Source organism: Lygodium microphyllum, chromosome 28 (genome assembly GCF_053477565.2).
Source record: "Lygodium microphyllum isolate KBCC chromosome 28, Lygodium_microphyllum_v1.1.10, whole genome shotgun sequence".
Classification (NCBI taxonomy): domain Eukaryota; kingdom Viridiplantae; phylum Streptophyta; class Polypodiopsida; order Schizaeales; family Lygodiaceae; genus Lygodium; species Lygodium microphyllum.
In genome coordinates, this window is record NC_141162.1 from 52,200,822 (window position 1) to 52,224,176 (window position 23,355).

Sequence of the window (23,355 nt, forward strand, 5' to 3'; positions counted from 1 at the left end):
GGCATGCTTCCCAAGCTGCTGGTAAACCCTAATTTCTGATACAGATTAGGGTTTACAGCAAAGAAATCTGAAATTTCTTAGTCTCTGGTGATCTCAATGTTGTAATCTTCAAAGCAACTCTGTAGAAAGGCTAGCAGATGAGAGAGAATGTTGAGGAGAGAGAAAAAGAATTGAAGAAAATCTGTCATTTACTGTTGCTGCTCTATCTCAACAGCTTGTAAATGCAAAGAATTGAAGAAAATCAGTCATTTATTGTTGTTGCCCTGTCTCAACAATGTGTAGATGCTGTCACCTGTTGTTGATTGGTCTTCTTCTACCCTTGGTTGCCACAGAAGGTCCTCCAATGGCTGCAAATCCGTCCAACAATATCTCCTCTTCCTCTCTTGTAGGCTGAAACCACTAAAATGCCTCTCTCCAGCCTCTAAAGACGTTTTTCAGTCTTGCATGGGCAATTTTGACAACTGGCAGCCTTCCCAAATGGTTTTTTCAGTATTATCCATAATTAAATATTAATTTTCAGTCTTTAAATACTAAAAATTAATTTAATAATTATTTTGGTGTCTTGAAAAATAATTTGACTGACCAATAATTAAATTGGCTAGGCAACTTCCATTCTGAAGTGCCTTTGTGGCATCTTTGACCATCAGATTGATGTTAGGTATCATTGAACGCAACTTCCTTAGTGTCACCAACTGACACTTATAGCCAAATAAATGACCTAGGCCAACAATTGGCACCAGATACCACCAAGTACCTGTGCGATATAACTTATAGCAACTTTTGCCTTTGACATCCCGTGATTTTCTGGAGTCTCGGGCTTGTAAATTTACTCTAACCCTAGTTACACCTCACATTTGCAATATTTACTTAATCATGTAATTAATAATATAAACCACATGTTAAGTGAGGTTTCAAAAATACATGTCCTCATGATAGCACTCCCTTAAAATCCTTACAATCGTCCTTGATTGCACTGCAAGATGCATCAAAAGCAAAATCGTGAATTGAAATTTTCACAAGGCATCATAGTTAACACAACATTACATACTATTGCTCAACGATTCCATATGCCAACACATGCTGAACATTACCAGCCAATCATAAAATAACATAAGACTCACAAAGAATCTTAAAAATATTGCCAATTATCATGTGACATGTCTATTTCTCATGAGTTGAACTCATCTGGCAAAACCAAACCACAGCATAGTATAACCAATTTAAACTATGGCTAAAATATCAATGGCAACACGACATATCCTATTGTCCATGGAACCAGATGTAAACCATTGAAAACTGAGCTTAAGCTGATTATAAACTGATCACTTTGCTGATCTGAGAACTGATCATAAACTATTGCAAATGTGACACCAGACTGATCATAAACTCATTTCAATTACTGACAAGCAATCAATGCAAAAATTGATATGAAATTGATACAACAAATGACCATAAACGGTTCTCAAGTTGATAAAAAACTGAGCTGAAATTGATCAGAATTTGTCTAAAAATTGAGGCAAAATTCATGCTAAATTGATCATAAGTTGATGCAAAAGTATAGTTTCAATGCTTGGGTGAAACTCATATTCATATGCATACATCTCATAGTGACTTGTACACTTAGTAGTGACCTCATGGCAGACATACTGTCAGTGTAGTACCGTGGATGCATGCTAAATACATCTGAGATCCACTATATACAAGAGCTGTCCATAATTGAAGGAGTGGAAGTGCTATCTCCCCCTTGAGCATCAGTCAGTCTTGGCTTGTGGGCCTATGGAGGCTGCATGGGTGTTTGTCCCGATACATCATACAAGTGTTTCTCATAATGGTGCCAAGCATAAGGCGATGTAATATGTATAGGGGATTACCTCTCATGAAACATTTTGTATGCTCTTTTTCTATCTTGTTCCAAAAATAGCTGATATATCTTTATCTCAGTCATTGCTAGGTAGCATTGCTTCTTCTTTTGCACAAGATATCTGAAAAGCATCTTTGCCAATGTGTCCAAGTGCCTAAATCAATCTCTTTGTAGGTGTTTGTGAGTGTCCTTGTACTCATCATCATACTAGCCATTTTGAGGGGCGGCAAAGTGTGGGGCTTTGTATGGGGGAAAGATGTGGAAATGCATATATACTTGAAGCATGCAAGGCCTTTGCATTCTTTTAGTGGTTGTTCAAATCTAGCATCTGTAATCTATCATGTACAAAGCCACTATATATATGTGAAGTCTCCTATATGAAGTGATATCTTGTGGGGCTTTACAAGAGATTGCAAAGGTCAAGATGACACGATTCGCTGCTATCATGATTGATCTCCTAGAGATCTCAAAGGTCCTGATGTTTGATATTAATGATGGTGATCCTATTAGGTAGTCCACTGTACTTGCCCCTCACTTGTGGTTCTAGCTTGTCAAGGCATCTGATCTTGGCTAGCATGATAGACCATTGAAAATGGCTAGCCTATGTGCACTTTTGAGAGCTAGTAAGTATGTGTCTTGTAGGTGCTCACTTCTTTGTTTTGGGCCATCCTGTGTAGACCCACCTCATCTATATCAATCTCTTTGAACATATCATCCTCTTGTATGTAAAAGTCACTCTGTTCGTGGACCCAATTGGTACATTGAAATCCCCTACCAAGAGTGCATCTCCTAAACTAGTTATGTATGCCTCCCAATGCAATATAGCCTCTGGTCAACCTATCCTCTCTTACTCTTCTCATGGTGAATCTCACCCTTGCAAAAGTAACCTTGAGATATACATATGTCTAGACCTACTCTGCTATCTCTCCACCACATGTAAGGCAGAGATATACAATGTGTTATGTGCCACTACAATGCGGAGTATTTGAAATGAGTATACTATCATCAACATATACTAGTAAAGGTGTCAATACTCCCTTAAGACCAAATGCATCTCCTTCCAACCTATCAAGATTCAACATTGTCTAATATCTCATCAATATATAGCTCAAATAAAGTGGGTGAGAGTGTGTATTGTTGCTTTACCCCAATGGTGTTGGTAATCTCCTTTGATGTTCCTCTTGGGGCTCAGACTTGTGACTCATGTAGTGTCAATGCACCCCACAACATCTCAATGGGCACCCCAAGATCATAAAGTCTGTGCTAGCCTGGCTTGTTGCACCATATCAAAGGCTTTGGGAAGATCCATAAAGCAGCAACAGATCCTCCCATGTGTTATGGCCTCCTCGATGATAGCTCGGGATGTGACAATGTGGTTGAGAGTAGGATTCTCCTAAAACTTGCTTTTCCAAATACTTGAGGTTTGTGCACCTTTTCCCATTTTCTTAGCTCATTCTCTGGTACGGGTCCATAAGCTTGGCTGGACCAATGGGCAAGGAAGTCTTCTAAGAGGGCTATTGAACAAGCAGGCTATGACTAGTAACAATACGTTCGTTGCATGTGAGAGGTGCTTTGCTACTACTAGTCCATCATGGTCATGTGCTTGGCCATTTTGTAGATTGTTAGTGGTGTCTTAGAGTATGCCTATCGTGAAGGTGGAGAAAGTGGATTTGTTCTCTAGTAGTTGAGCAAGAGGGGGTCTCTAGGTACTTGGTTGAGTGAGGTAGCATAAAGTGTGTCACTTCTCAAGCATAGTTGTCAGGTACAAAATGTACGATACGGTACGGTATAATAAATACGGTACTAATTGGTACCTTATGATTTTATAAGGTACGGTACGATATTAGTAGGGAAAAAAATTATGATGATTTTTTAAATAACAAAAACCATAAATCATTAAATGATAGATCATAGAATACATGTTTAAAGTGGAAATAGCCATTTCATTACAGATTAAGATGAATACATGAGAGTGTCTATTGCGGTTGCATGGGCTACACAAAACATGCGATACAATTACAGTCTAGTATATCTGATACAAAAAAAAAGAGAGACCTATGTCATATGAATGATGAATCTATGATGAGGCATCACTATCATGACTATCATCATCATCATCATCATCATCATCATCAGAACCATCTGAGTGCTCATCAAGAGAGTTTAAAGATGACTTCTCGGCATTCGATGATGAGACACACTCATACTTATCCTCACTGATGAGGTTACCATCATCATCAAATGATGGCTCCCTATGTGGCGACTGTGTAGGCAAGGGGGAGATGTCATCATAAGGCACAGGATGTGAGCTACTAGAGCCCTGCCTTACATATGTCTACAAGCCACTCGAACCACCTCTCCTTGATGATGGAGGGCGTTGAATGACCATGCCCCTGCTACCAACTACTCGAACTCCTCGGCCACAAGCATGCTGACTGCAAGTGTCACAAGTATCTGCTTCTATAAGCTCTCTATAGAGCTTTGCAAAAATCATCTTCTTCTCCTCGTCCATCTTCTTATGTATACTTGAAAGAGTGCTGCCCGTCAACTTGAATGTATCAACATTTACCTACACAATGCAGTGATGCACGTAAGATTAATCATTGTAAATGCTAAGTCTAAATTGTAAAGTATAAAGTTTAAACTTCAAAGTTCAAAGTTTAAAAGTTAAAACAACAAATTTTAAATATTATGGTTAAGTGTCTAAACTTTACCTGCTTCAGACTGCCCATGCTCATCATAGCCCTCATCATGCGTAAGTTAGTGCGGTAATAGACTAGCCGCTCTAACTATCGTGTGCTAAGCCGATTGCGAATCTTTGTGTGAATGAGAGAATAGACACTCCAGTTTCTCTCACATGCACCTGAAGAGCAATCCTGGGCAAGGACCCTCATGGCTAAGGGCTGAAGGGTCTTGAGTGCATATCCAAAGTTTTGCCACCAAAATAAAGGCTTCATAAGTGACTCTCTCCTCCAAAGTGGGAGAAGCAAAAGCCACATGTCCTCTCTGATTTGCATAGCATTCTAGCTCCTCTAGCACTGCATTGTGGTCATCCACAGGGACCACATGAGTCAAATAAGCAAGCTGGTCTGAACGGAACTCTCTATCATCCATGACCGCCGGTGATTTGTAGGCCGGATGTACCAATGCGGCAAAACCATGGATGGGCTTATGCATTCACGCCTATCTCCTCTCTGCTATCTCTAAAACATGTGCACGCTGTGTCTCTGTGATCACTGTACAAGCACGTGCCTCCGTCAATGCTGCTCTAAAGAAGTGAATGAGAAGGCCCATGGTGGACCCCTCGCAATCACTCATACGTAACACCCTATAAAAGGGAGTCACGACAATAACAATGGCACTGACTTTTTGCCAAAACTGCTCATTAAGGCACAAGCACTGCATGTCTTTGGCCTCCTTTGTCTCATGCTCATCCCACTCATTCCATAGAGTGGATACCACTGTCTGATGCAAGGCGACTGCACCTCATAAAGGCGCTCCAGTAATAACCACATGTAAGCAAAGCGAGTTGAAGAAGACTTCTTCAACTCCAGTGTGCTATGCTCACAATACATCGCAAGCACCTTGACCTTTATCGTGAAGAATGTGACAATTGATGTAGCTTTGCGGACCACCCTCTTCACTTACTTGAGCTTTTCAATGTCCTCTATGAGCAAGTCCAAACAATGACTTACACATGGAGTCCACACAATCGTAGGGAACTCGGCCTCAAGCAAACGGCCCATGCGTCGATAATTTGATGTATTGTCGGTAACAACTTGCACCACATTTGAGGGGCCCACCTATAACCACAATTTACAAATTACAAGTTATGTATAAATCACATTTCAATTATGAATCATGATATTATCATAATGAAAGAAAGTGAAACAAATTTAAAACACAAATTGCAGTGTATACCTCAATGATAGCTTGTCGAATGTGGCGGTAGATGAATGTGCCCGTCGTTTTTCTCCCCCTCTTGCCGGTATCTACGGCCCGCAAAAAGTAAGTGTCGAGTGGACATTAGACGAGTATGTTGATGATGCCCCATTTCTTAGGAGCACTCCATCCGTCAGTGAGAATGGAGCAACCATATTTTATCCATGCGGCCCGAATGGGATCAAGGGCTCCATCAATCCTCTACTTCTCTTCATCAATCTTTCTCGTCCTCATGTTGTTGTATGTGACACCGGTCCATTCTTCACATGGACCCACATTGGCAATGGCTTTTACCATCTACTTCCATTGCTCTTGCTTTAGGACATTGAATGCAAGATTACACTCAATCACCGTGCATGCAATTTCAATGTCCGCAAGTCGTTGCCTTTCTCTAAGAAAGGCAACCGATCCACACACATGGCTGGGAGCTTGAGAGAGAGAGGATTGTCTCTTTGGCACTGCATGGGCCTCCACTCTTTGTCTTTTACCGGAGCCAGATGCGGATGTGGAGCCCCCACCACCAATGGTAGAGGCCTCTCCGGCATCGGTTGAAGATATGCCCACATTGGATGCTTCCTCCTTAGTAGGCATAGGAGTTGGTGCCGATAAGCCACTTGCTCCTCCTCTTGTGGATCCCCCTCTCATCTTGGCGAGGATCTCCTCCGTAATGTTTTGAGGGATCTCCTTGCATGGAGCAACTTGCCCCCCCGTCTTGGAAAGATGTTGGAGAAGCCGAGTTGCACCACTTGTATAGCACTTCCCACAATACTTGCATGTCCAATGGTGGAAGTTGGACTTCTTTGTGCCCCTCTCCACATGGATCGCATGCAAATTGAAGGCCTCGTGCTTCTCACGAGTCATGGTGCCGATGACAGATAAAGAGGCCCGAGAGAGAGAGAGAGAGAGAGAGAGAGAGAGAGAGAGAGAGAGAGAGAGGAGGAGGAGGTTTTTTGTGAGAGAGGAGAGGTGACGCGATGGAGATGGGGTCGTCGCCTGTGCGTCGTGCCCTGCTGCCGCCGTTTTGACCTATCGACAGGGGCCCCTGACGTCGCCCTGTCCTGCGCGACCTGTTGCCGTTGCCCGCGTGACCTTTGCCTCGCGCCCCCTGCCGTCGCCCTAACCTGCGTCCCATCGCCCCGTTTCGCCTGCGTCTCGCGCCTCCTGCCGTCGCCCTAACCTGCGCCCTCTATCGCAAGGCCCTGTGGACGCCCGCCATCTGCCCGCCACTTCCGCCGCTGGTCGCTGGTTCTGTGCCAGCGAGCAGCGCCCTTCGCATCTACCCCTCGCCGTCTGCCTTGTGCCTGACCCCGTGACGCCTGCCCTGTCCACGATTGACCGGTGCAAAGCATTCCGTCCGTGGTTGACTGCTCTGCGTCAACGAACAGGGCTGCTGCAGCCGCGTTGACGCCTCACCCGTGCCTGACCCGTTACCTCGGGTGGTTCCCTGATTTTGCAGGTCTGCGGGACTTGCACAGGGGGGGGGAGAGAGAGAGAGAGAGAGAGAGAGAGAGAGAGAGAGAGAGAGAGAGAGAAAACGAGGAGAGAGCAGTATGGCTGGCCTGGATATGGATTTTCTCGACCGGACGGTGGCAGCCCTTGGCCCTGATTCCGATGCAGAGGAGCCGGAGGATATGGTGCCATGCACGGAGGAGCTGCCTCCGGGTTCTGAACTGCCGTCTGTCGGCAAACGTTCCAAGCATATTTCTGATGAGCCAATGGGTCCTCAGGAACGTTCCTATGCGCAAGTGGCCTCTGATCCTGTGGATTCGCAGGAAATTGACTGGGAGCATTTGCTAGACTTTGTCAATACTCTGCTTGGCGATTATGTCCAGCATAATAATGAATCTTTTTCTGAAGCGGGAACGGATGATGTGCTGGAAGCCACGGTGGACCCCAAATCAATCTTGCGATCCTTCTCGGTATTTTATGATCGTGCAGTTATACTTTTTTTCACTGGCAGGATCCCAGTGCTGTCGCATATTCGCCAGTGGATGCACCATTTATTGCAAGGGGAGTGTGTTGAGGAGATCTTCCTTGGACCTCGCGGCTTTTATGAGGTGCTGTTGAAATCGGAAACGCATCGAGCTGAGCTCCTGTCCAAGTTGCCACTATTCTTTGATCGCCGCTTGGTCCATGTTGTACCATGGCACCCCATGGCCGACTTCCAGCGTCTGCTTCAAGGAGAATGCCCGGTGTGGGTGGAAGTGGAAAATTGTCCGGCGGTCTATTGGCCAATGTTGAAGGATGCGATGGCGGTTGTGGGAACAGTGCTGGTTCCCCCAAGCCTCAGGGCAATGAATCGCAACCGTTTATGCATGTTATGGGACACGGCCAGGAAAAGGCCCGCATGGCTTCGCCTCAATTGTTCCGGCATGCATCCTTTGCATTTTCGCTTGAAATGGGGCAACTTTGCGGGACACTGCTTTTCATGTGGTAAATTGGGGCATTTCATGGCTGAATGCCCTGAAAGGCAACCGTCTTCGGAGGATGCGCAGGTTGTGCTGCCCAAGGATGACATGGTGCTTGATGCCCCGCCCCAGGAAGCCCTTCAGTCACCTCATGTCATGGATAAAGGCAAACAACAGGTCCTGGGTTTGGATTCCCGTCGCACTGACTGGATTGAGGCACGTCCCAAAAAAGATAAAAAGTTGGATGCAGGCCTGGCGGATCCTGGGCCTACTGCTTCCCAGGATTCCGTGCGCACGTATACGCGCAGAAAAGAAATGGTCACTTCATAGCAGGCTGCGCGTACTACGGCCCCGTCTACCCCCCGTAATCAGTCTCCAAGGAAAGTCTATACCGACGGCCCCAAAGGCCCTCCTGCTAAGCTGGCATTTGATACCAAAGGTAATGTGATTACACCCTGGGATCCGCGTTATCCCCGCCCCACTCCCAAGGCAGTGGATTTCCCTTCTACCTCTAAAGCAGGTCGCCAGAATTCGTTTGCAGTATTGGCTGATTTTCTGGATGAGGGCGTCCTGGATGCTCTCGCGGAAAAGGTGAAATCGAGGCAACAGGCGCCTCGTTCCTGACTTCCTTTTTTGAAGATATATGAAGATAGCCACGTGGAATGTGCGAGGCATTTGCTCTCGCCATAAGCAACATGCCATGTGGACCGTCTTGCATGAGAACCAGTGGGATGTATTGTGTGCAGTTGAGCACAAAAGTCACGGTGAAGCAGGAAAAGTTGTGGATTGTCATGGATTCCGTCTGTTTTATGCAGGCACCCATGCTACGCACTATTCGGGCGTGCTGATGATTGTCCATGAGAAATATCAGCCTGTCCTTATTAAAAATGATGTGCAGGGCCGCTTTCTGGTAATCGAAGTCTTATTTGAAGGAGAGATTTTATGGTTATTGGGCCTCTATGCTCCGAATGATCCCGCATCCCGACGGGATCTTTGGTCCACTTTGCAGGCCTCCATGCCACTTGGCCGAAGGGGGTTTTTGATGGGAGATTTCAATATGTGTATTCACTCTTCTCAGTCCACTTCAAGGCATTCGGTAATGGATGCGCCGGAAAGCCGGGTGTGGAATTCCTTTGCTTTGCACGTACTTAAGCAGGATCTTTGGTCGTGGCTTCACCCTTCTTTTTCAGGGTTTACTTTTCATTCCGCACAATATGCAACTACTTGGTCGCGGCTGGACAGAATGTATATCATGCAGGGGGACGATTTTCTTCCCGAGATGCTGGAAATGAAGGTCTTGCAGCAGTATGCGTTGTCGGATCATTTCCCCCTCCAGCTTGAGATGCGGGCACAATCTATTGCACCTTTTATGCAGTTGCTGGATAGGCTCCCTTTACGTTTCAACTCCTCTTATTTGAAGCATTCAATTTTTCAGGGCTATATGCAGCAATTGATTGAGAGGTTCTTATTGGACTTCGCCTCTGAGGGCTTGCCTTCATTTGCACGGTTGCTTTCTAATGTACAGCGGGTTGCTTGGCAGTATGGGATCCATCATGCCTCGCTTTGTCGCCGTCGTCGATCTGCAACAGAGGAGTTACTGGCTTTGGTCAGTTCCTTGCTCCTGGATTCCCCAGATGATGATTTTCTGCTGTCATTGGAGAGGCGTTTGGTCCATCTTCTTCAAGTATTTCAGTTGAAATCTTATCAGCAGGCCAAGGTGCATAACTTGACTGACACATTGCAAGATAGTGCCTGCCAGTCTCATAAGTTCTTTCGTGCCTTGCATGCGTCTCCGGCTCGCGACAATATGACCAGACTCCAGGATTCGGAAGGTCGCATGGTCACTCATCCGCAGACCATTGTCAATATGTGCAGAAATTATTTTATGGAACTTCTTGGTTCTTCTCCCTTGCCTTCTAGCCAGGTTACGCATGCCCGCTCGGTCTTCTATCATCTGGTCCGCCAGCAGGTTCCATTGGATATGCAAGCCACTTTGGAGGCGGATATTTGCGAGGAGGAGGTTATGGATGTTTTGTTGCACCTGCCTACGGATAGAAGTCCTGGCTGGGATGGTCTCATTAATGAATTCTTTCAGAACTCGGCCACGCAGTTGGTGAAGCCATTGGTGGTCATGTTTCAGCAGGTTTGGGAAACAGGGATCATGCCCTCCTCATGGAAAGAAGGCCTTATCAAACTGATTCCAAAGGTCCCTTCGCCGTCAAAGCTGCAACACTGGAGACCAATCTCTTTGATGGGCTCCATGTATAAAATCTACTCCAAAGTGCTGGCGAATCGGCTTCACAAGCACCTTCCCGCTATTGTGCATCCTCTCCAATATGGTTTCATTAAGGGCCGCAACATTCTGCATAATATCTTCAATGTGCAAATGGCTATTGACTATGCGCGACACTCCGGTCAGGAAGTGGTATTGATTCAATTGGACTTGGAAAAGGCGTTTGATTATGTGGACTCGTCTTTCATTGCAGATCTCATGTCTGCTATGGGCTTTGGTACCCGGATGTCCCGATTGATCTACACCATTAGTGCTGCGGCTTCCTCCAGAGTTATGCTCAATGGTGGGGTTACAGAGCCATTTGTCCTTGCACGCTCAGTCAGACAGGGTTGTCCTTTGAGTCCTCTCTTCTTTGCCCTGGCGACTCACCGGGTCCTTTCAATGTTATCCTCCATGGCAGATTCTGCTCAGCTGGCAGGGTTGTCTCTTCCTTTGGGCCAGCACTTCATTAGCCAATCTTTGGCTGATGACACCTTTATGATTTTGCAGGCGGACAGGGACAACATTCGCAAGGCATTAGATGTTTGGACGCTTTTTGGTCAGGCCTCTGGGCTTCGCATCAATGCCTTTAAGTCAGCCATTCTCAGTTGCACGGAGCCTGATTTACAGTCATTAGGCTGGCAAGGCCAGGTGGTTTCCCGTGGCTCTATTGTCAGGCATCTTGGATACCCATTGGGGGTGGATGTACGGCCAAAGGACCTGCTGGAGTGGATTTCACAAAAACTGGCGGCGAAGTTTATGTATTGGAAGTCGCAAGCGTGGCCCTTCCATGTCCGCCTCAAAGCGGCTCAGTCAATTATGCTCCCAATGCTAACGTATTTCCTGCCATTGTTGCCATGGACGCCTACTACTTTGAAGGCTCTCACTCATCCCATCCGTTTCATGCTATGGAAGAAGGATTCACTGCAGGCAGGCATTTCGTGGATTTCATGGTCACATACATGTACTCCTAAGCGCATGGGTGGTGGAGCTATTTTGGATGCAGAAACTCATATGCTAGCTCTCCGTTGGTCCCTTTTTCGTGCCATGTGTGTGGATCATCACCCGTGGACCATCATAGCCCGTTATTTTCTTGAGGACAGCGGGCTCCGCCATGGTAACACCCGGCTTCGGGCCTCCTGGTGGCATGTCCTTAATGCTGACTCCCGTTTTTCCAGTCCCTCTTCCACTTTGTTACTGCACTTGGTCGGCTCTTGGAAAGTGGTGCTCCAAAAGGCCCGTTGGCACCCAGTAGGGGACCGCTTGCAGACTAACTCCTTTCAGCTGGAATTGTTGGCAGTATCGAGACTACTCTCATGGAAAAATAAACATCAGCTCAGACTGAGATTTAACCGCATGGCCCGTTTAGGTGTGACGTCGGTTGCGGATGCTACCCTTGCCACTCGCAATGTCCTCGTATCGTTTCGGACTGCTAGGCGACTTTTCAAGATCCCGCGCGGATACCGTGATTTATGGGGAAAGCTTTCGTCGGAGCTTCAGGGTAGGCAACCCTTTCCTGCCCTGGCTGTGGATCGCCCTTGGCAGGACTGGGACCTTGCAGGCCGGTTGAGTCTGGAAAAGGCCTCTACTAATCAGGTGTATCATCTTCTCATTCAGGATCATGGCTGGGTGAGAAAGCTAATACTGTTTGGGGACTGCGGAAATCGCTGACATGGTGGCAGATAACGCTGATGGAGGGCTGGCTGAATAAGGCACCTTTCAAATGCAAGGTCTTTCTTTGGCGGGTAATGATTGGTGGTCTTCCTCTTGCCTCCGCCCTTGCCAAGCGTCGCATCTCAAATGGCAATTGTTTCTTCTGTACCACAACGGCGGAATCGGCCCGACATCGTTTTCTTTCTTGCCCGCTCGCCAAGAATATCTGGTCACTCTTGTCGCACATTTGGTGCACTGTGGTGGGGTCCTCATTAACTCCTTTCGACTGGGTTTTTGTGCGTCCGAAGTATCCCACACCGCCACAGTTGCATATGAAGATCTTATTTCACTTTCTCAGATACTGGGGATGCTGGCACATTTGGACCACGCGCAATGCTTTTCTCTTTGATTCGGCCTCTAATGTACCGCGCCATATTGCCAGGCTTAAAGGGCTCTTGCATTGGCAGCTAGATCTCATCCGACACTCCGACACTCCGACTTGCTCCCTCGAGAGGATTTGCATCCTTGGCATATGGCAATTGCCTCTGGGTCGTTGCCATGATTGGTGTAACTTTTTTAGTGCATTACTACGGGGATTTCCCACACGTTGGCCAAGGGCCCTCGTGTCTCTTGTAATCAGAAAGAGAGAGAGAGAGAGCGAGAGAACTTTTTCACCTGATGGCTTAGTGTCATTAACTATCTTGTATTCAAGTAATCTTGTATTTTTTTCGTGATTAATACAATTACCTTTTACGAAAAAAAAAAAGAGAGGAGGAGGAGGAGGAGGAGGAGGAGAGGGGGTGGAGGTGGAGGGGGAAGAGGGGGAGGAAGGTGGTGGTGGAAGAAGAGGAGGTGGAGGAAGAAGATGAGGGTGGTGGTTGCTGGCGGTAGGCGACGTCGACGGGGAGGCGGGGCAGCAGACGGCGGGCGTCACGTCCAGCGGCGGTGGGAGGTTCTGTGGCGGGCGTCATGTCTAGCGGCGGCGGGAGGCTCTGTGGCGTGGTGGTCGGGGGCTGGAGCCGCTGGCGGGGGCGAAGGGCGGCCGAACGGTAGAGGACGACGGGAGGGGGAGAAGAGAAGGAGGAGGAAGAAGAGGAGGGAGAGGAGGAAAGAAGAGGAAGGAGAAGAGGAGGAGGAAGGAGGAGAGAGAAAGGAAGGAGGAAGGAGCAGGGAGGGAAGGACGCGACACGCAACGGAATAGATAGGTTTTTTTTTTGTTTTTAAAATAATTCGTTTTCTTTAGTTATTTTTTCTTTCTTGTCTTTTTTTTTTCTTCTTTTTTTCGTTTCTTTTTTCTTCGTGCTTTGTTTTCTTTCTGTTCTTGTGTTTTCTTAAAAAAAAATTATTTTAAATTATTTTGGTGTTTTTTTGGTTTTTTTTTTCTTTTGCTGGGTTTTTGCTTTGTTTTGTTTTTTTAAAAAAATAGAAAAATGAAAATAAAATAAATAATAAAATGGAAAATGGAGGGGCAAGAAACACACCCTCGGCCCGTGCGCATGCACAGGCAAGGATAAAAAAATTTGCAGTGATGGGGTCAAACGTGCAGGGACGGTGACGCACAAGCCACGAACGCCACGGGGGCATCTCGAGGCACGTAAAACCAAAAACAAGCGCGTTCATGCGCGAGGCGAGAAACGCAGTTAAGGGAAAAAAGGAAAGAAAAATTAATAAAATCCAAACCGTTCGTCGGATCAAAAATCAGTAAAAAGGAAAAATATGCGGGGAGACGAGGGTAAAATGATGGAAACATGCAACATTGGGTCCGGGGCAAAATCAGGGTGTTCACATGGAAAAAATGCAAAAAGAAAGCTCGAAAACACATACGGATATTAATATTGGAAAATCCGTGCATCGGAACGAAGTGGGGGAAGAAGGAAAATTGTGCAGAACAATGTGTCCAACAACTCTATTATGGCAAACTATAGTTTCGATCGAGATAGGACGCGTTCACATGGGACCCAAAAACAGACCCGAAAATGGACTCGGAAATTAATACAGGAAGAACCATGCACAGGAATAGAGGGCAGTAAAAAGAAAAAATATCCAAAAGAAAGGGATTCACAAGGCTGGTGCATCAAAACTTAGTTTGGGGGAAATTAGGAGGGGTTTACGTGAAAAAAACACGAAAAATGCATCCGAAAACACTCGGAAAAATTAATAACTAAAAATCCGGCAGTCGGAAGAAGGAGAAGGAAAAAGGAAAAAGTGGGGGAAAGGCTGGCACGACATGATTGTCAAATCAAACTGGAATTCCGGTGAAAATAGGGCAGGTTCACATGGAAAAATGTGAAAAATAGGCACGAAAAGGACTCAAAACCTGAAAAAATTAATAATGGATGAACGGTGCATCGAAAGGACATGGAATAAAAAGGAAAAGTGTCAGGGGGAATGGGTGGGACAGGCCTGATATATCAGATCAGGGTTCTGAAGCAATAAAGACGCGTTCACATAGAAAACCATCCCATTTACGGAAATTGCTGCAAAAATTGATAACTTTAGAACCGTCTGTCGGAACAGGGGTTGGTAATAAGGAAAAATAGGCAATTCAAAGGGACAAACAAGGCTGTAAGGTTGGATTGGTATTCCGGTGAACGTAGGGTCTATTCGTATAAAAGAAACGTAAAACCAAGAATAAGGGCAAACGGTCAAGGAACAATCCCGAGGACAGGGTGAAATAGAACGGAAGGGTAGGGAAAGAACCCCATCAAGGTAAAATGAAGTCATGGCATAGATGCATGATCAGAACAGGGTATATGCATGGGGGTATGCATCATAGATGGGTAGGGATGCGTCCCCATGCTTAAGTCCTTAGCAGAAAGGGTAAACTGAACATCAAGGACTGAGTATCTTACATCAGATCAACCACCACATTCCTACACTTAAAACATGACCGGTACTGAAAAACAGAAGGTGTAGGGTTAGAAAAACTTGGCCCATATTAGCGAGGAGGAATGTCGACTATCGAGGTTACGTCTGGTGTTGTTGTCGGCTCCGGGAGATAATAAGGTATCTTCACAGCACTCGTCCCATATCGTTTGTGGCAGGGACCACGCGGCAGCACCCAGGGAGATAGCTGGTTGAAGGAATCACAGGAAATTTGTCGATGGCGAGGGATATTGCACTCAGCTCACGATCACTCAAATGGATTGAAAGAGCAGTCACTCGCCCCATTACTAATATCACTCGAGGAAATAGTGATGAAAACCTAAAGCTCACATCCGGTTTAGAAATCGACAAAGGAATGGTGCGAAGAGAGTATGCCAGGGTGCACAATTGATGGTGCATCAGTACGTCCAACCCGTCTGGCATAGGTGCAAGGAGAAAGTCTAGGGAGCCTTGCATTGCAGTGTATAGAGCAGAGTGATGTGTCCTGTGCTGATGGTAGAGACCCTTCCTGTGGGTGTATAGGGAAACGGGAACGTACCTGACTCTATAGGCCGTAACGTCCCTCAATCCTCACCTCTCGGTAATTGATTGAAGAAACACCAGTCACACTCAGTCCACCCTCTGTCTCACGCTCTGTTGAAAGATACAGAGGGCAGTCCATTCCTGAAACCCATTGATGTAATCCTTACTGTCACTTGTGTAGAGGTTGTATACCTTGTACGCATTTGATGGTGCAATTGTGCATCCCACCCTGCGTTGGCATACAGTGCAAGAAGAAAGGCTAGGAAGCCTTATGGTGCAGTGCACAGGAACAGATCGTGCTTTGTGCATTGAGAGGCCCATCCCATGCGTGCAACACTCCGTTCACACATCTCACCTCTCATTTGATTTAAAGGGATAGACTGGTCACTCTTCCCACCCTCTGTCTCACTCGCGGATAGATACAGAGGGCAGCCCATTCTCACGTCCCCATGCTGTTAGGATGAAAGCTCACATCACGCAAGGGGTTGGTGATGAAGATCATGTCGGCTGTTGTTGTCATCAGGATCTTGAAGACGAGGCGTACCCAGGGAGGCAGCCTACAAATCTCATACTTCAATGATTGTAAGAAGAGTCGTCTATTAAAAAGGGCAGACGGACTGATATTGCAAAGACAGCGCACCAAGGGAGGTGGCTTCAAATTACTTGTTGAAGAGGTTCTGCTGGTGAATCCTGTTATGACAGGGAATTTCTTCCTTTTTTCCCATAACAGTTTGTTTATTTTGTTTTATTTTGTTTTTTTTTTCTTGTTTCTATTTGTTTGTTTTTTTTTTTCCTTTTTTTTTGGTTTTTTTTTCTTTCGATGAAAAAGAGAATGGTAGAAATACCATATATCAGGACCAATCTCGCCACCGTTGTTGGATCAAATGAGAAGAGAACAATGTCGGATTGAGATGTTTCTGCGAGGGGGTAGTAGAACGAGACCGCCTCATGAGGAGAATCATAATGGCTATCAGAAGCACGACAAGAAGGACAGTGCGATGCCCAAAAGGGAAGGGTAGGTCGACTGTGATTGTCAAGATCCCCAGGGGGGGAAGTACATCTTCAGGCGATAGCCATTGATGAGGAAAGGATCATCAGAGGCATCAACGGTCTGTACCTGAACAGAGCCGTTAGGATTGACAGCAAGTACCTTGTACGGGCCCATCCACCGTTGTTGAAGCTTGCCAGGAAACTTTCGTAGGCTAGAATAAGATCATCTTCTTTGAACTCCTTGTGCTTGATGAAGCTGTCATGATAGGCCTTGCGTCGCGCTCGAGTAGTTTCTATGCACTGTAGGGCCCTCCGCCGTATCTCATCCAAGCATTCCAAGTGCAGGAGACGGCGTTGTAGTGACTTACTATCTTCCAAGTGTTCTTTAACTGCCACTCGCAAAGAGGGCAATTCCAGCTCAACAAGGAAGATGGCTTCTGTACCATATACTAGCTGGAAAGGGGTCTGTCCTATAGCTGCCTTATGGGAGGTTCTGTACGCCCAGAGGGTCTCTGTAAGTCGATCATTCCAGTCGCGACTGTGTGCGGCAATCGTTCTTGTCAGAATTGAGCAAAGGATGCAATTGGTGACTTCAACTTGGCCATTGACTTTGGGGTAATAGGGAGTGGACTTGCGATGGCGGATCTTATACAGCTCTGTCAGCTCTTCCATGATTTTGTTAAGGAAATGAGTACCCCTGTCACTTACCAGCTGGAGGGGACTGCCAAAACTGGTGATAATATTATCGTACATGAACAGGGCTACGCTGCTACCATCGTCCCACTTCAGGGCTTTAGCTTCACACCACTTTGTGACATAATCCGTACATACTAGGATGTATCTGTTCTGCTTCCGTCTAGTAGGTGGATCAATGGGACCCACGAAATCAATCCCCCACTTCTCGAACGGCTTTAGGGGAAGAATGGGTTGCAGTGGCATGGCACTTGTTTTGGTGGGTTTTCCCATTCGCTGACAAGCATCATATCTTTTACAGTAATCATATGCATCCTTGTGGAGGGTCGGCCACCAGTATCTTGCTAACAGAGCCTTCCTGGCTGTCACTTCTCTTGCGAAGTGTCCACCACATAGTTCGTCATGGCATGCTTTCAATACTATGCCGATTTCGTCCCCTGCAGCACATCTTCGTAGCACTTCATCTTTGCCTTTCTTGTATAGTGCACCGCCTAGCAAAGTGTAGGGGGCTGATTCTAACAGAAGCTTCTTCTTCTCACGACTTGAGATGCGAGGAGGATACTGTTGAGTTGCTAGGAGATTGGCTATGTTTGCATACCAGGGAGTAACTGTTTCAACTAGAAACAAAGAAGCATCAGGAAGGTCTGGATCATCCTGTTCCTCTTTTTCTGTTTGAGGGATCCGTGATAGATGATCGGCTAGGATATGGGAACGGCAAGGCTTAGTTACCACTTCGAAGTCGAACTCCTGGAATAGGAGTAACCATCTCATCAGTCGTCCTTTAATATCTGCTTTGTTCATCAGGAATGACAGGGCTTCATGATCCACGTAGAACTTGAAATGCGTTGACAATAGATAGTGTCGAAACTTCTCCAGTGCAAACACCATTGCCAAGCACTCAAGTTCTGTCACTGTATAGTTCCGTTCCCTATCAATGACCTTTTGGCTTGCATAATATATCGGTTGATTTAATTTAGAGGGGCTTTTGACATAGGACAACACCTAGCCCTTCAACTGATGCGTCGGTGTGCACATGGAACTCCTTTGTCCAATCAGGAGGCTGCAAAATAGATACTTGGATAAGGCACTGTTTTAGGGTATTAAAGGCTTCTTCACAGCCATCAGTCCAAAGGAAATCAGCTTCTTTCCTTAGGAGCTTGTGCAGAGGGGCTGCCTTGGTTGCAAAATGTGCAATAAATCTTCTGTAGTAGCCCACATGTCCAAGAAATCCTCTTAATTGCTTGAGGTTTGTTGGTGCTATTAAAGGGGCAATCTTGTCAATTGCAATCCCTTGTGCCGAGATAATATGACCCAATAGAACTCCTGGAGACGCCAAAGACACATTTGTCGGGGTTGAGAGAAATCCCATACTCTCGGCATCTATCAAAACATTGCTCTAGGTGTCCCCAGTGCTCACGGATCAAACTATAGACACAAAAGTCATCAAGATACACTTCAATGAGATCATGCAGATGATTCTGGAAGGCAGCCATCATTACTCGCTGGAAGGTGGCAGGAGCATTACAGAGCCCGAATGGCATCACTCTGTAGGCATAGGTCCCCCATTCCGTAGTGAAGGTTGTTTTGGATTGGTCCTCTTCTGCAATTTGGACTTGGTTATATCCGCTGAATCCATCCAAGAGGGAATACAGCTCATGGCCTGCCACTGTGTCCAACAGTTGGTCTGTAAAAGGGATGGGGAAATGATCATTCTTTGTCTTCGAATTGAGTTTCCGAAAGTCGACACATATTCAAAGTTTCCCGTTCTTTTTAGGTACTACCACAATGGGCGAAACCCATTCACTGTTAGCCACGAGATAAATGAACTCTGCTTCAAGAAGTTTCAATAATTCAGCCTTCACCAAAGCAGGGTAATTAGGATTCATACATCTTTGTCTTTGCCTTACAGGTTTGGCATCGGGCTCTAGGTCAATGCTGGCATACTGTGGGATCAATCCCTTTTAGATCTTTATATGACCAAGCAAACACGTCTAAGTTCTCTTTGAGTAGGTCTCGCAGGACTACTAGTTCTTCTTCTGGAAGATTGAGACTCACTTTGAGGTGACGTTCAGTACCGTCAGTATCCAGGAACGTTACTTGTCTTTCACCTTCCACTTCACGGATAAACGTCCCATGGATTGCTTCTGGATAGAGGTCTGACTCTTTCAAGAGAGTAGTATCATTGTGTGATGTTCCGCTAGAACCAGTGTCCTCCTTCTGAATGACTCATTCGTTTGTTTAGGTTTCCGGAAGGGGATCAGAGCTTTGTTTGCTTCTGTGTGAGTGGTAATTCCTTCTGGACTTAGGGATTCATCTTCAGAAGATGCGTCCAGGAATGTCACATAGCACGGACCTGCTAGAGGCCGGGGCTTTGATGGCTTTGGCTTCTGTTGACAAGGGGTATCATCATTTGGATTGAACGGTCAGGGCGACAGGAGCCACTGGCGAACTTAATTTTTATGCCTTTAATCCATTGCTTGTACAGATTCTGCATACTTTGTGGTCCATTGATCAACCCAAACAGCACCATGGTCATTCCATCTAGTATCCTGAGATATTCGGCCTTTGAGGTCTTTGTAGGGATATCAACAAGATCATTCTCTATCAGAGGGAATTCTTCATTTGCACTTTTATAACTTGCTTCATTTTCTTCCTCATCATTTTCATTCTCTTCTTCTGGAGGCTCTGCCTCTGTTTCTGTAGAGACTCTGTAGGAGAAGAACAGATCTTCTGCCTCTGCATCTGCTTTTGCTTCTATCACCGCTTCTGACTCTGCCTCTGCCTTTGTATGTGTTACTGTCTCTGTGATTCTCTCTGTATCCACTCTGTCTCTGTTCTGTGGCCATTCTGTATCTGCTCTGCCTCTGTACTATCTCTGTACTGTAACTGTACTGTCTTTGTACTGTCTCTGCTCTGTCTGTGCGATTGCCATGTAACAGGGAGAACAGTACATCCATGCTTCTATTTCACTGTCAGAGGTGATTTCAAAAGTTAATTGTAGTTGAGGCAGGAGGTATTCTCCCATGGACAAGGATTTTGCTTCCCTTGGCAGTTGGCTTACAGTGCCCACTATTAGGGACTGTGCTGTTGTTTTCTTAGGAAAGATCTGCTTAACAGTCTTTTCATCTCCTGATGTACCATCTGTTACCTCGTTAGAGGAGTCAGTTATGACTTCAATGGATGTGGATCCATTGCCTTTTTGCGATCCATACAACTTGAACACCGCTTTGTTGGGTCCTTTGCCTAGGGTTAGGGTTCCTTTGAACCAATCCGTCCTGGCTCTTGCTTCAAATAGCCAAGGTCTTCCCAACAGCAAAGGGTATGAGGTCCCATAAGAATTTGGTTTGACCACCAGATATGTCAGTCAATAATCTCTTCCTGCAATGGTTGTTTTTACGTATGGGAGGATGCCCAACGGTTTGACTCTGCTTTGGTCTGCCAATCTGATAAGCCACTACGTAGGTTGAATTCCTTGCAACCCCAAGTCTTTCATTGTCACATCCGTCATTATGTTTACTGATGAACCTCCATCAATCAATGCATCTGAAATAAAGCATCATTCTATCCATACACTAATCTCTGGGGTTCCAAGATTTAGGAAGACATTAGTCACATCTACTTCCTTTACAGGGTCCGGGGCCTTTTTGGTCTTGGTCGTTGTTGAAGGAGCAATCCTTAGTCCACGTCTTCTTGTCAATATGCATTTGAATCTCTTTCGGCAGTTGGGAGACAGCATCAGCAACTGTCGGAATGTTAAGTTTGGTTTAAAAGTGTCTAGGTCTTTGACTAAGTCATAATCTTTGATAGGATCCACAGGCTTTTCCAGTCGGCTGGGGAATGGGACTTCACCCATTTTCATATTTCCTTTTTCCTCTAACAATTGCAGTATCGGCACTTCCTCTGTTTCTGGAAGTGCTTCTGTATCATCCATCTCCTGGGCCTCTGGTCCGGTCTCTGGGACTGTCTCTATAGCTCTCTGTGGCATTATAGTTGCTCTGTACTGCACTCTTCTGTTCTGTACTGCTCTGTCCCTCTGTAGGTAGGTTGAACTTCACAGTTTTGGCAGGAGAGTTATTTTCATTCTGAACCACTGGTTCCTTCTTCTTGGTGCGCGTAACAGCGGCAACTTCCAACTCTACCAAATTGGAAGCATGCTCTTGTACCTTCTGTTGGCTATCAGTGGCATTGGCCTTTACAGGGGCTTGACTGGGACAGTCCTTTGCAGTGTGGCCTTTTCCTTTGCATAGGCTGCATAAGGGCTTGTAATCCACAGATCGTCTAGGGTTTGGACAATTCGGGGAGATACGTCCCTTTTCTCGACACCTATAACATTCCACCTTTGATCTCTGATCACCGCCAGATTGTCGTCCTCTGTAACTTTGAGAGGGAAACCTCCTCGGACCGAAATTAGAACCAAATTCTCTAGGCTTTGGTCAAATATCCTGTGTTGTCATTTTGGATTCTAGCCAGTTGAATCTTGTATTTTCATCCTTCTGTCTTCGTTCATGCATCTCTTTTAGATAGCAAATATCCTTTGTATAGTTTTTTCGTAAACAGTAGGAATAGAAGGCTCCAGGAATGGTTGGTTTTCAAGTACATTCAGTGGCTAAATGTCCCGCTTGATGACACTTTCCGCACCATGTATTAGATGCATTACATCTCTTCCAGCTCTCACAGGAGTGGATATATTGGCGGTATTCACCTTTAGCGTCTGTAACTGCTCTGTAATCACATTCAGAAGCTCTTTCTTGATACTTGCAACTGAGTTGGATAAGTAATCCTTCAGATTTTCACCTCCTAAAGTACTGGTAGTGGGATTTTGGAAAGCGTCTGTAATTATTGCATATACTGGTTGGGTCGATCTAGAAGGTCCTCTGTTCTGGTTTTGATTCAGAGCCCCTGTTGAGACGTGGGGTTGTTGATTCTAGTTGGTAGGGTTTCATTGTTGTTGAGTCGTCATTGGAGGAAGTGTTTGAGGCCACTGTTGTTGTGGTTGAACCATCATTTGAGGCACTGTCGTCTGCGGTGACCACACTGGATTAGGTACATTATACTGCGGCACTGTTTGCATCTGGGGATACGGGTAGGGAACTGTTCCTGGGACTGCATTTGGTGGGTATACACTTCTCTTCTTGGAGTCATTGACAGCCTTGCTTCAACTTCGTCATACAATCTTGCACCTTCCACTGCAGCTTGCAGATTGACTGGTCTTCTCAATTCTACGAACTTGCGAACTTCTGGTCACTGTTTTTTGGATATCTTCGTCCAAATGATGGTTGGTTCATCTCTTCAGGATGGATTCCATTCGCGAGACATAAGCTTCTACTCTTTCTCCAGAGGACTGACTTAGGTTCATGAACTCCTCTCGCATCCGCTCTTCAAAACCTTCACGCTTGAATTTAGTGAGGAATGTCAACTTCAGGTCGTCCCATGTGCTAAAAGTTCCTGCTGCTTGTCTCTCATACCACTGAAACGCCGCACCCTTGAAAGTGGCAGTGAATATTGCTAACCAATGCTCAAGGGTTCTGGCATTGTTTGCCACACATGCTACCATGAACTCTGCTACATGAAGATCAGGGTCTTCATTGTACTCTCCCTTAAAAATTGGCAATGGGACTACATTTGCTGGCCTGTCATCAATATTTCCAGGACGAATCTGACTAGGAAGGGGACCTTGAGTTGCCATGGGGACTTTTGTAAAGAGTGTTTTTAGGGCGTCAAAGGAGGCTTCTGCTGCGAGCTCGTTCTCAGCTTTGATTTTTGCATTCTCTCTTCTCACGTACCTTTGGACTCGTTCTAACACTTGCATAGAAACAGGGAACGGCCGTTCCGGCCTATAGGAACGGTTTAACGCGTTCCAGATCCTTGGAGGAGGTGAAACGGCCAGGGAACGTTTCCTGCCGTTCCCTACCGTTCCCTGCCGTTCCCTGTTTGGAACGGCCATTCCAGGCCTGTTGACCAAAAATTTACATTTTTTCACGTTTTTTCTTTTTGCCTATATCACACTCCTACTACATGTTCACCTATCTCCATTGCCTAATGTGCACATACTAATCTCTCTCTCTCTCTCTCTCTCTCTCTCAAATTAGGAGTCCATGCAAAGCTCAAATTTGATGCATTATGAACTC

General features: G+C 45.8%; 1 protein-coding gene and 1 pseudogene across 6 annotated transcripts in view; one reads left to right on the top strand and one right to left on the bottom strand.

Moving 5' to 3' along the window:
* LOC148011436 (ATP-dependent DNA helicase Q-like SIM) overlaps positions 1-23,355 on the top strand; it is a 117,794-nt gene that overhangs the window by 89,174 nt on the left and 5,265 nt on the right. The gene's annotated exons all lie outside the window — the stretch shown is intronic.
* Positions 5,732-6,672, bottom strand: LOC148011437 (uncharacterized; annotated as a pseudogene).